Source organism: Rana temporaria, chromosome 8 (assembly GCF_905171775.1).
Source record: "Rana temporaria chromosome 8, aRanTem1.1, whole genome shotgun sequence".
NCBI classification, from domain to species: Eukaryota; Metazoa; Chordata; class Amphibia; order Anura; family Ranidae; genus Rana; species Rana temporaria.
Window position 1 is genome coordinate 12,657,107 of NC_053496.1, and position 12,538 is coordinate 12,669,644.

The following is a 12,538-nucleotide window of genomic DNA, read 5'->3' on the forward strand; positions in this document are numbered from 1 at the left end:
GATGGAGTTTCGTTTGCCGGAGGCAAAATTGGTGAAATTAAATTCATTAATATCTTCCTTTCTGTCAAGAAAGAAAGTGCTGCTCAAGGAGATGCAGTCACTGTTGGGCGTCCTGGCGTTTGCTGGCAGGATTATGTCCGTTGGGCGGATTTTTTCGCGTCGTCTGTACTTGGCAATAGCGGGTTTAAAGTCGCCGTTTGCCCACGTTAGGCTGACTAGTTCGATTAAGGCGGATTTGTTGGTCTGGGCACGTTTCCTTGAGACGTATAACGGGAGATCATTTTTTCAGGAGGAGTTTGTGGCGGCGCCAGATTTCAGGTTATTCACGGATGCGGCGGGGTCCAAGGGCTTTGCTGCAATATGGAGAACGCACTGGTGCTGCGCAGCATGGCCAGAATCTTGGGTGGTTCAGGAGGTTACAAGAAACATCGTTCTGTTAGAGCTGTTCCCGATATTAGTGGCGTTAACTTTGTGGGGAGCTCAGTTCGCAAACAAAAGGATCCTGGTGGAAACAGACAATAAGGGGGTCCTCTTTGCCATAAATTGCCTTTCATCAAAGTCTTTGCTTGTGGTCAAGATCTTACGGCAGGTTGTGTTTCTTTGTTTACACTTTAATGTGTGGCTGAAAGCCAAGCACACGCCGGGAGTGCAAAATAATCTTGCCAATGCGTTATCTCGGTTTCAGATGGACCGTTTTCGCCAGCTGCTGCCGGATGCGGATGTGGAAGGGATTCGTTGCCCGGAATATCTGTGGGACCTAATCTGGACATAGTTTCAAGAGCAATACAGGGTTCGGTGGCACCCAAGACATGGTTGTGCTATGCTGCTTCTTGGAAGAGCTGGTTGTCCTTTGCAGAAGGGTTAGGAGTTAGTGATGGCCGCCCTTCCGAGGGGTCATTATTGGCGTTTGTGGCTTCCCTTATGGAGCAAAGTTTTTCTTTTAGCCATATCTCAAAAACCTTGGCGGGAATATCCTTTTTTTGCCGGCTGCGGGGTTTTCCGCCGTGCACGGCTTACTTTTCAGTGAAACAGGCCTTAAAAGGGTACAAGAGGGCTCATTTCGTTCCAGATGACAGAAGGCCGATTTCACTGGATCTTTTGGGTAAACTGTGCGAGATAGCGTCGTCCGTTTGCTTTTCGGGTTTTGAATCCCTGCTTTTTAGAACTGCGTTCGTGCTCGCTTTTCATGGGGCTCTACGGATATCAGAGCTACTCCCAAAATCTAAACGGGGTGGGTCGGGAATTTTAGTCGATCACGTAAGGGTAGACCCCACGGGAATTCAGTTGTGGTTAAGTCGCTCCAAGACCGACGCGCTGGGTAAAGGCGTTGGGATTCGGTTGGCGGCGAACAACGACAAGTTGATTTGCCCCGTGGACACGGTGTCTCGTTTTTTAAGCATTAGGCCCCCGGTTCCGGGTTTGTTCTTAGTCCACCAGAATAGAGGGCCATTTACCAAATACCAATTTGATGCAGTGCTGCATAAGTGTCTAAAAAATTTGGGTTTGCAGAACATGCGTATATCCTCCCACTCATTTAGGATAGGCGCTGCATCAGAGGCGGCCCGGAGAGGGGTGTGTGAATCGGCCATTAAAGAGATGGGGAGGTGGAAATCAAATTGTTTTAGGATTTACGTTCGCCCTAACCTGTTTATTTAAATTTTTCAGGTCAGCCCCGCACAGTTTGGATTCTGGGACACTCCTATATTCACTGGGCGCATAAGAGAGCGGCCTTGCGTAGGTATTCAACTAATTTATCTTTTCGTCCGGAATCATTCCAGGTTTATTGGAAAGGTGTGCGGGGACTTCAGTGGCATCAACTTTATTTTCACTTAAGTGGGCTTAGTCAGCGATGGCCTAAGCCGGATTTATTATTAATTCACGCAGGTGGGAATGATTTGGGTAAAGTAAGGACTTTGGATTTGTTATTTATGATTCAAAGGGATTTGCAGCGGTTTTCACTAGCCTCTCCAGGTACAATTTTGATTTTCTCAGAAATCGTTCCGCGCCTCTCTTGGCTCTCCTCTACTCAGAGGAGGGCCATGGAGAAGATGAGGAAACGTATAAATCGGGCCATGAGCAAGTTCATGCCCCAGCTGGGTGGTCTGGCGTACAGACATGTGGATCTAGAAGGGGGTTTTACCGGGTTATACAGGCAGGATGGCGTCCACCTCTCGGACGTGGGGATTGATATATTTAATTTGGGATTGCAGTACGGTATTGAGCAGGCCGCGGAGGTGGGGTGGGGCCGTGCATGATGCTCATGCCCGGCTTGTGGGACGTGATATGTCAATTAATGAGTTAAATGCTGCTTGAGTGACAAAAACTGAGCAGTTGCACTTATTTGGTTTTGCTTTATTAATGGCAATTTTTGATGTTGAAGTTATGGAATAAAATTGATATGATGATTTAAAATTATTTTGTGTTTAAACCAATAAAATTACCGCGGCCTTTATTCGCCAATGATGGGTCAGTGTATTTATTTATGTTTGTACCTGGAGTATGGTTGTTGGGTGGAGTGTATGGCCTACAGTCCCATAAGAATGGGGGCACATTAGGAGCCCACTTGAGTGGGATTGTGGCCAGCACGGGGTTAATATGTAAATAAGTGCTGAAGTTAGCTTGTAATTGGTTAATGTTTGCCATGTTATTCCTATGTACTGTGCCTTTAAATTTGGGACCATCAGCCAGCCAATGGAATGTGTCGGAAGCTTCTGGGAGCCAGCAAAGGCTATAAAAGGTTTGGCTGGGCTGGGAATCTCCCTCTTTTCCCTTGGCAGCAGCAGCTTAAGAACTCCCTCCCTCCTCCCCTGTCGCGGTAAATTTATGTGGCAGGCGTCACCTTGGGATCCAGGGGGGACGTGATATGTCAATTAATGAGTTAAATGCTGCTTGAGTGACAAAAACTGAGCAGTTGCACTTATTTGGTTTTGCTTTATTAATGGCAATTTTTGATGTTGAAGTTATGGAATAAAATTGATATGATGATTTGAAATTATTTTGTGTTTAAACCAATAAAATTACCGCGGCCTTTATTCGCCAATGATGGGTCAGTGTATTTATTTATGTTTGTACCTGGAGTATGGTTGTTGGGTGGAGTGTATGGCCTACAGTCCCATTAAGCTAGTGCATTGTTGGTTCACTTACCTTTTCCTTCGATTTCCCTTCTAAATGTTTTTTTTTCTTTGTCTGAATTTCTCACTTCCTGTTTCTCCTCAGTAAACTTGCCACCATCATCCGAGCGGTGGCTAGTCAGCCAGAACAGCTTACTGAACAGCTTACTGAGGAGGAACAGGAAGTGAGAAATTCAGACAAAGAAAACAAAGGAAAAAAAAAACATTTAGAAGGGAAATTGAAGCGAAAGGTAATTAAACCAACAATGCACTAGCTTAAAGGAAAATAAAAAAACGAACCTTTACAACCCCTTTAAGCATCATTAAAATCACTGCTCCCAAAAAAAGACAGTTTTTAAAACTTTTTTTCGCATTGATACATGTCCCCTGGGGCAGGACCCGGGTCCCCAATCCCTTTTTAGGACAATAACTTGCAAACTTTCATTCCATTCGCATGTTCTGGAATGCAAACCGAACCAGCGGGTGTTCGGCTCATACCTAACCCTGAGGAAGCAGCTGACATAGTCCATGAAATGCATTGAGAACACTGCACATATGGAAGATCCTTGAATACTCTTTTACAAATTTGAAATGTATAATAGTATGCAGGAGGGATAAAGAGATAGAGGGTTTGGAGGAAAATTTTTGGTTAATAGCCTTAATAAAGTATTTAAAAAATATTTTTATGAAAGATGATTACATGATTGAAAGATGATTACTTGATTATTTTGGTCATTGAGAGTTGTTAAAACCCTTGTAAGTTTCATTCATCTTTTTTTGTCAATGGAAACTAATACAACCATCACATCTAAGGACAAGAAAGCAGCAATGAATTACAATTTTGGGTTCCTTTAAGCATCCATAATAACAGTACCATGTTTATAGTACATAGAACATTATTGTTAAAAGGGCGGGCCATAGACTTGGTTCAACAAGATGGGTGAGCTAATTTATCTCCATCCCTTATTTTATCTATTGACACTTTTCTCCTAACAATGTTTAATTGACGAACAGAAATATCAGATGTGGTATCTGTCATGTGTCCATGTGTATATATATATATATATATTTTTGAAGGGGGTATTTATCTGCTGAAGGTCTCATTTTCTCGTTTATCCGTATTTTTTTATATAAACAAGAATTGTATATTTGCCTTCAATGCTTTCCTTCCTTGCCTATCTGATCAATAGACAGCTAACGAGTGGTGCTAAAACCGCAGTCATAAACATTTCTATACCAAAAAATCTTTAACTGTTATCAAAGATTTTCTTTTGAAATGTAAATCTACTTTAGAAAGGAATAACTCCTCTGATAATCCTTGTGAACTATTGTTATTTAAATCAGACTATTAAAAAAAATCTATAAAACAACATTGATATTTTAAATTTATATGAAGGAAGTTAATAGTTACTGTAGTTGTTATGATAGTACATCAAAAAAGTAAAAAAATAAACAAATGACACAATGAATATATTATGTGCTTTATGGATGTGTGCATCACTTACCCTTACAAGTGGGATCTGCCTGGTTGATGTCCCTCTTCTGCTGCTATAGATCCATAAGTTCTAGCTTGCATAACAATACAGCAACCAATGTATTTTTTTTTTTAAATCTGTCCTAAAGAATATAACAACTTACATGAACGTCATGCGTCTGACTGGTATCTATCTCGAACACGAATGTGTGTGTGTCTGACTTGAATATTAAGCAATTTAATATTTTGTTGCGTAAAACTTCCTCTCGTGGTTTTTTTTTTTTCTTTTCTACAAACAGCTGAAGGGGTTTCGTAGTGTGAATGACCGCCCTTCAGGTTCCAAGAATGTCGCTTAAGATTAATCAAATCTACATTTAGTACTGCAAATGTATCTATTGTTTTAATGTTATACTATTTCTGGTCCTAATATCTTTTATATCTTGGATCTTCATATAGGCCAGGGTTCTGTCTCCTCCTTTGTCATTCACCTCTCACAACTCTTTGGGACTTTAAAATTAGTTTTTTATGTTTGTCATTCTATTCTGTAATGTTATGGGAACTATAAGAGGGAGATCTTACCAGTTGAGTTTCTATAAAAGGTGGTTCTGTAAATAAGAGCCTGCACAGATGTTGTAGTCAATGGAATATCACAAGAGTTGAGTGGAACTGTGTATTTAGGGCCTTGGAGGATCTGCCATGGGGAAACCTCTAGAACAACCTTTGTCAATCTTTTTTAACCCTGAGGAACCATTGAAATAACCTTCTGGTCTCAGGAAACCCTTACCAATAATTACTATAGCTACAGCTCATGGAACATTAGTGTCAGAGTCACTCGGAAGACTGCCCTTTACACTTGAGGTCAGTAAAGTGCTTGTAAACCATTACATATACCCAGTGAAGTAATTGGTATTGGGTGATACACAGAGATGAAACAAATCCTCCTACATACGGTGTACCTGATTATCTGCAATTGTCTCTCCTCTACATCCATTCAAATTCAAATTCAAATTCGGAGAGAAGAAGTTATATTTTGCAGAGCTCAGCAAGGATAACTCAGAGCTGATTGGAGGGAAGGGACACACCCACATTTACACAGCATACAGGAACAGAGCTGAGGCTGTCAATCAGCTGGAGCTCCCTTCTCCTGTCACTAATTTTCTCTTTGTGTCAGGAAAACTTGTCTTAAGTGATTCACGCTGATAGCAGAGGAAGGAGGCAGCAGACACTTACAGTAGTGCCCCCCCCCCCCACAATTTTACAGCTAAAATGATCACTGTAAACTCTTAGGCCCGGATTCTCAGAGGACTTACGATGGCGTAGCGCCATGTACTCCGTCGTAAGTCCGAATCCGACCCATCGTATCTATGCGCCTGATTCTTAGAATCAGTTACGCAAAGATATCCATTAGATCCGACAGGCGTAAGTCTCTTACGTCGTCGGATCTTAACTGCATTTTTTTTTTTACCGCTAGGTGGCGCTTCCGTCGAATTCCGCGACGAGTATGCAAATTAGCTAGATACGCGAATTCCCGAACGTACGCGCGGCCGACGCAGTAAAGTTACGACGTTTACGTTAGGCTTTTCCCGGCGTATAGTTGCCCCTGCTATATGAGGCGCAGCCAATGTTAAGTATGGCCGTCGTTCCCGCGTCGAAATTTGTAAAAGTTACGTCGTTTGCATAAGTCGTCCGTGAATGGGGCTGGACGTCATTTACGTTCATGTCCAAACCGTTCTTGCGGCGTACTTTGGAGCAATGCACACTGGGAAATTCCACGGACGACGCAATCACGTCAGGTCACAGTAGTTTAACATAAAACACGCCCCCCCTTCCACATTTGAATTAGATGGGGTTACGCCGGCCGATTTACGCTACGCCGCCGCAACTTACGGAGCAAGTGCTTTGAGAATACAGCACTTGCCCGTGTAAGTTGTGTCGGCGTAACGTAAATCAGATACGTTACGCCGCCGCAGAGATACGCCGATGTACAAGAATCTGGGCCTTAATTATCAGTTACTGAGCCAAACATTGCTCATTGGTCAAAGAAACCTTAGCAACCATTGGAGGAACCCTAGGTTTCCACAGAACACTGGTTAAAAAAAAGACTTCTCTAGAACCATGGAGCCAAGAAAGAGAGTGGCTAAGACCCACGTGCTTTATATGGGCACCAGATGGCCTCATTCCCGTGATTGGTGAGACTTCATCCTTCCATTTCTTGACCACACGGTTATCTTCAGATAACAGAGAACTATGGGGTAAATTCACAAAGAATAAAATAAGGCATGAATTTTTTGCCTTCATATAATTGATGTGATATTGATCGCAAAAGTAGTCAATTCACCAAAATGCATGCTTTATCTACCAAATTAGTTAAATACATATTTTGCAATATTCAGCAATTTATTCAGTATTATTTTTTGTTGCTTTATTTCAATATTTTTCACACTGTGTCAGAGTGAGATCATTTAAGGCACACTAATGCCCCATACACACGTTCGGATTTTCCGACAGCAAAAGTCGGATGTGAGCTTTTGAATGGATATTCCGACCGTGTGAAGGCTCCATTGGACTTTTGCTGTCGGAATTTCCACCAACAAAAAATTGAGAGATGGTTCTCAATGGAAATTCTGATCGTCTGTAGCAATTCCGATGCGCAAAATTCCGGCACATGCTCGGAAACAATTTGACGCATGCGCGGAAGCATTGAAGTTAATTTTCTCGGCTCGTCGTAGTGCTCGTCGTAGCGGCTCGTACATCACCGCGTTCTTGACGGTAGAAAGTTCAGAGAACTTTTGTGTGACCGTGTGTATGCAAGCCAAGCTTGAGCGGAATTCCGTCGGAAAATCCGATCGTGTGTATTGGGAATCAGAATTGTGAAACAATGAAAACATTCATAGTGCACCTTCGTTCTCAGAATGACCCCCCTCTTGTGCAATGTTACAATTATTTATATTCCTGAGCTAACATTGCACTCTCATATTGATATAATGTCTTCTTTTCACCTACTGGACAGAATCCCCTTGATTATTATTTTCTACATTCCTAAAATATTAACCACCGTCTTTATCGGCGTATATCGCGCACTATAATTTTCCCTTAAAATAAGGGGAAAATCGTGGGTGCGCGATATACGCCGATAGCCGCTTCCCGCGCTCAGTTTGAAATCCTGCGCCGACATATACCGAGTGCAGTACACTCGGGTACATTCGGCTAGGCTCGGCTTCGCTCGTGCTCACGCATAAACGTCACAGAGCGTGAGCGCGAGCGAAGCCGAGCCTTGCCGAATGTACCTGAGTGTACTGCACTCGGTATATGTCGGCGGAGGCGTTCGAACTGAGCGCGGGAAGCGGGGACTCGACTTGAGGCGCGCGCTGGAGAAGCCGGGAGGACACCATCGAGGCCGCAGACGGACGCCGGACCGGACGATGGACGCTGGGAAGACACCAAAACTGTAAGTAATAAAATCATATAACATTTTTTTTTACAGGAATTTCGGGGGCAACTTTAGGGGTGTGCGGTATACGCGGGAGCGCGTTATACCGTGATAAATACGGTATATGTACCATGAGAACATTTTTTTGTTTTATTAATGAATTGGCTTCAACCACTTCCTGCCTGTACGACTGTCATGGCTGTGCTCAGCCCTTCCTTCTCTAAGCTGGCCCGCTCAGCTGTCGGCTAATTGCCAGCTCATATCTCTCCACAGTGACTCACCTGTTGATGATATCCTGCTCGTCAGTCCTGCCTACTTAAGCCGTCCAGCTCAGATGATCTCTGCCTTCGCCTTGGTCAACATCACAGAGACTATCTCCTGCGTTAGTGTTAAAGTCTTGCTTGGCTGACATCCCTTTTGGCTCCTGATCCTGCTTGCTGTTCTACCACGTTCGTCTTTGGCTCCCTAACATTTGGCTTGTCTGACGATCCGATCCGGTTCCTTAACTCTGGCTATGTTTTGACTATACTTACTGGGCCAGATTCAGATAGGAGATACGACGGCGTATCTCCTGATACGCCGTCGTATCTCTAAGGCTGGCCAGTCGTATTTATGCGACTGATTCATAGAATCAGTTACGCATAGATATCCCTAAGATCCGACAGGTGTAAGTGACTTACACCGTCGGATCTTAGGCTGCAATTCCAGGCCGGCCGCTAGGTGGCGCTTCCGTGTCTTTTACGCGTTGAATATGCAAATTAGCATTTACGCCGATTCAGAAACGAATGACCGCCTGTCGTTTGCGTTCGGCTTTTTCCGGCGGAAAGTTACCCCTGCTATAGCAGGGGTAAGTGCGGCGTATCCTATGTTAAGTATGGCCGTCGTTCCCGCTCCGAGTTTTGAATTTTTTACGTTGTTTGCGTAAGTCGTTCGCGAATACGGATGGACGTCATTTACGTTCACGCCGAAACCAATGACGTCCTAGCGACGTCATTTGGAGCAATGCATGCTGGGAAAAATCGCGGACGGCGCATGCGCTGTTGGAATCGGCGCGGGGACGCGCCTGATTTAAATTGTAGACGCCCCCTAGCAGCGGAATTTGAATTTCGCCGAGGGATTTACGATAAGCCACCGCAAGTTTTGAGGTAAGTGCTTTCTGAATTAAGCACTTGCCTCTAAAACTTGCGGCGGCGGATCGTAAATCAGATAGGTTAAGCGGATCTAAAGATCCGCTAACCTATCTGAATCCGGCCCACTATGTTTATCTTTTTATTATTAAGATTAAACAAGTGTGATTTAACTGTACTTCTGTCTCGGTCTCATTCATGGTTTCTGACAACAACATACCTGCACATCCTCTGGTTTCAGTGGTTATATCGGGGTCATAGATGCAGCTGCAGTCATGACCCTGATATCTTTTTTTCAGCTGGCGACTCTCTACAACAGGGATCCTCAAACTACGGCCCTCCAGCTGTTGCGGAACTACACATCCCATGAGGCCTTGTAAGACTCTGGCATTAACAGATATGACTAGGCATGATGGGAATTTTAGTTCCTGAACAACTGGAGGGCCATAGTTTGAAGACGCCTGCTCTACAATGTTAAATAGAGCCAAGTGGCAGAACAGCTGTTGGAATGCTTTTACATGGGGCTTCTGCCACCTTCCCAGGCTCTCCTGTTCCACCGAGGAGGCGGGGACTGAAGCCAGTGGTTCTGTTACCTTACCATAGAGATGAGGGAGGACCAGAAGTTCCCCGTCATCTCTATTGTCTAAGAAACTGGAAGCCATGAGGATTTTCTCACTTCCAGTTTTTCTCAGATGTAAACAAGCCATTACCGGCTTCTGAAAGCATCTGATCAAGCCAATCTCAGTTTGATCAGATGCTTTTAAGGGGAGAGGAGAGATCTGGGATTTAATAGACCCCCAGATTTCTCAGTAAATAGTACCTGTCACTGCCCATGCTATCACAGAGGATGTTGTTCATTCCTAGTGATAGCAATAAAAGTGATAAAAAAAAAAAAATGTAAAAAAAAGTAAATTAAATAAATAATAATGTAAAAAAAAAAACGCCTCCATCGCCCCATGCTTACACGCAAGGGCATACACATATGTAGGTCCTGTAAGCAAATGTAAACAGTGTTTGCATCACATGATGTGAGGTATCGCCTTAAACATAGCAAGAGAAATAATTCTAGCACATTACCTTTTATATTTTACCAAATTGGGTATTTTATTGTGTTTATGTGCACTAAAATGTAAAAAAAAAATTCCCCATAAAACTGCATTTGAAAAATTGCTGCGCAAATACCATGTGACATAAAAAATTGCAACACCCACCATTTTATTCTCCAGGGCCTCTGTATACAAATATAGAATGTTTGGGGGTTCTAAGTAATTTTCAGATGCATGTATGAGAGACAGGTAAGAATTGGCCTGGGGGTCAAATAGTTAATGAAGCTTTGTATTTATTTATCTTGTATTCAATATTTTTTATTCACAAATTGGCTCCTAAATTATCACATGCAATAATGTATGCAAATATGTCCTGTGACATTATTATTGCATGTGATAAACATTAGTAAATGGACCCTGGTGTGTGTTTAAAGTTGATATTTATACACACACTGAGCTTTTATCATAGTGTTGGAGGAGGTTATACTTCCTGTTGCTCTGGCCATGTACACATACTATGTACTTATCTTGCCATCTGTTATGTGTTAAAAGCATGACTGTTACAGACTTTGGCCCAGATTCTCAAAGGAGATACGCTGTCGTATCTCTGAGTCCGAGCCGTCGTATCTATGCGCCTGATTCTTAGAATCAGTTACGCATAGATTTGTATTAGATCCGACCGGCGTAAGTCTCGTCGGATCTTAACTGCATATTTACGCTGGCCGCTAGGGGCGTGTACGCTGATTTACGCCTAGAAATATGTAAATCAGCTAGATATGCGAATTCGCGAACGTACGCCCGGCCGATGCAGTACAGATACGCCATTTAAGTTAGGCTTTTCCCGGCGTTACCCCTGCTATATGAGGCGTACATGCGGTGTACCAATGTTAAGTATGGACGTCGTTTCTCGCGTCAGATTTTGCTTAAGTCGTCCGTGAATGGGGCTGGACGTCATTTACGTTCACGTCTAAACCAATACGTCCTTGCGGCGTACTTTGGAGCAATGCACACTGGGATATGTCCACGGACGGCGCATGCGCCATTTGTAAAAAGCGTCATTTACGTGGGGTCACACAACATTTACATAACACACGCCCACATCTTCCAAATTTGAATTAGGCGGGCTTACGCCGCCTATTTACTCTACGCCGCCGCAACTTACGGAGCAAGTGCTTTGAGAATACTGCACTTGCCTGTCTAAGTTGCGGAGGCGTAACGTAAATAGGATACGTTACACCCGCACAAAGATACGCCGATCTACGAGAATCTGGGCCTTTATACGCAGCCTTATTTACTCTAAAGTGTTCTCCGAATACATTAATAGTCCAAAGTACTGAAATCAGTCCAAAGTATTGAAAGTTAAATGGCAGGCAGAAATGGAAGCATGCAGTGAGCTACTAATGTTAAAGGGGTGGTAAAGGTTTGTTTTTTATTTTCTAAATTGGTTACTTTAAGCTAGAGCATTGTTGGTTCACTTACCTTTTCCTTCCATTTCCCTTCTAAATGTTTTTTTTCTTTGTTTTATTTGTCTGAATTTCTCACTTCCTGTTTCTCTTCAATAAGGTGTTCAGTAAGCTGTTCTAAATGACTTTCCACGGCTCGGATGATGGGGGCAAGCTTACTGAGGCGGAACAGGAAGTGAGAAATTCAAACAAAGAAAATAAACATTTAGGGGTAGATTCAGAGACAGTTACGCCGGCGTATCAGTAGATACGCCATCGTAACTCTGAATCTACACCGTCGTAAATTTAAGCGTATTCTGGAAACCAGATACGCTTAAATTAGGCTAAGATACGAGCGGCGTAAGTCTCCAACCCTGTCGTATCTTAGGGTGCATATTTACGCTGGCCGCTAGGTGGCGCTTCCGTTGAGTTCGGCGTAGAATATGCAAATGACTAGATACGCCGATTCAGAAACGTACGTGCGCCCGGCGCATTTTTTTACGTCGTTTACGTAAGGCTTTTTCCGACGTAAAGTTAATCGAACAAATAGCTGGCCTAGCCAATGTTCAGAATGGCCGTCGTTCCCGCGTCGAAATTTGAAAATTGTACGTCGTTTGCATAAGTCGTCCGTGAATGGGGCTGGACGTAATTTACGTTCACGTCGAAACCAATACGTCCTTGCGGCGTACTTTGGAGCAATGCACACTGGGATATGTCCACGAAACGGCGCATGCGCTGTTCGTAAAAAACGTCAATCACGTCAGGTCACGAATCATTTACATAAAACACGCCCCCTGTTCCTCATTTGAATTAGGCGCGCTTAGGCCGGCCCATTTACACTACGCCGCCGTAACTTAGGAGGCAAGTGCTTTGTGAATACAGCACTTGCCTCTCTGACTTACGGCGGCG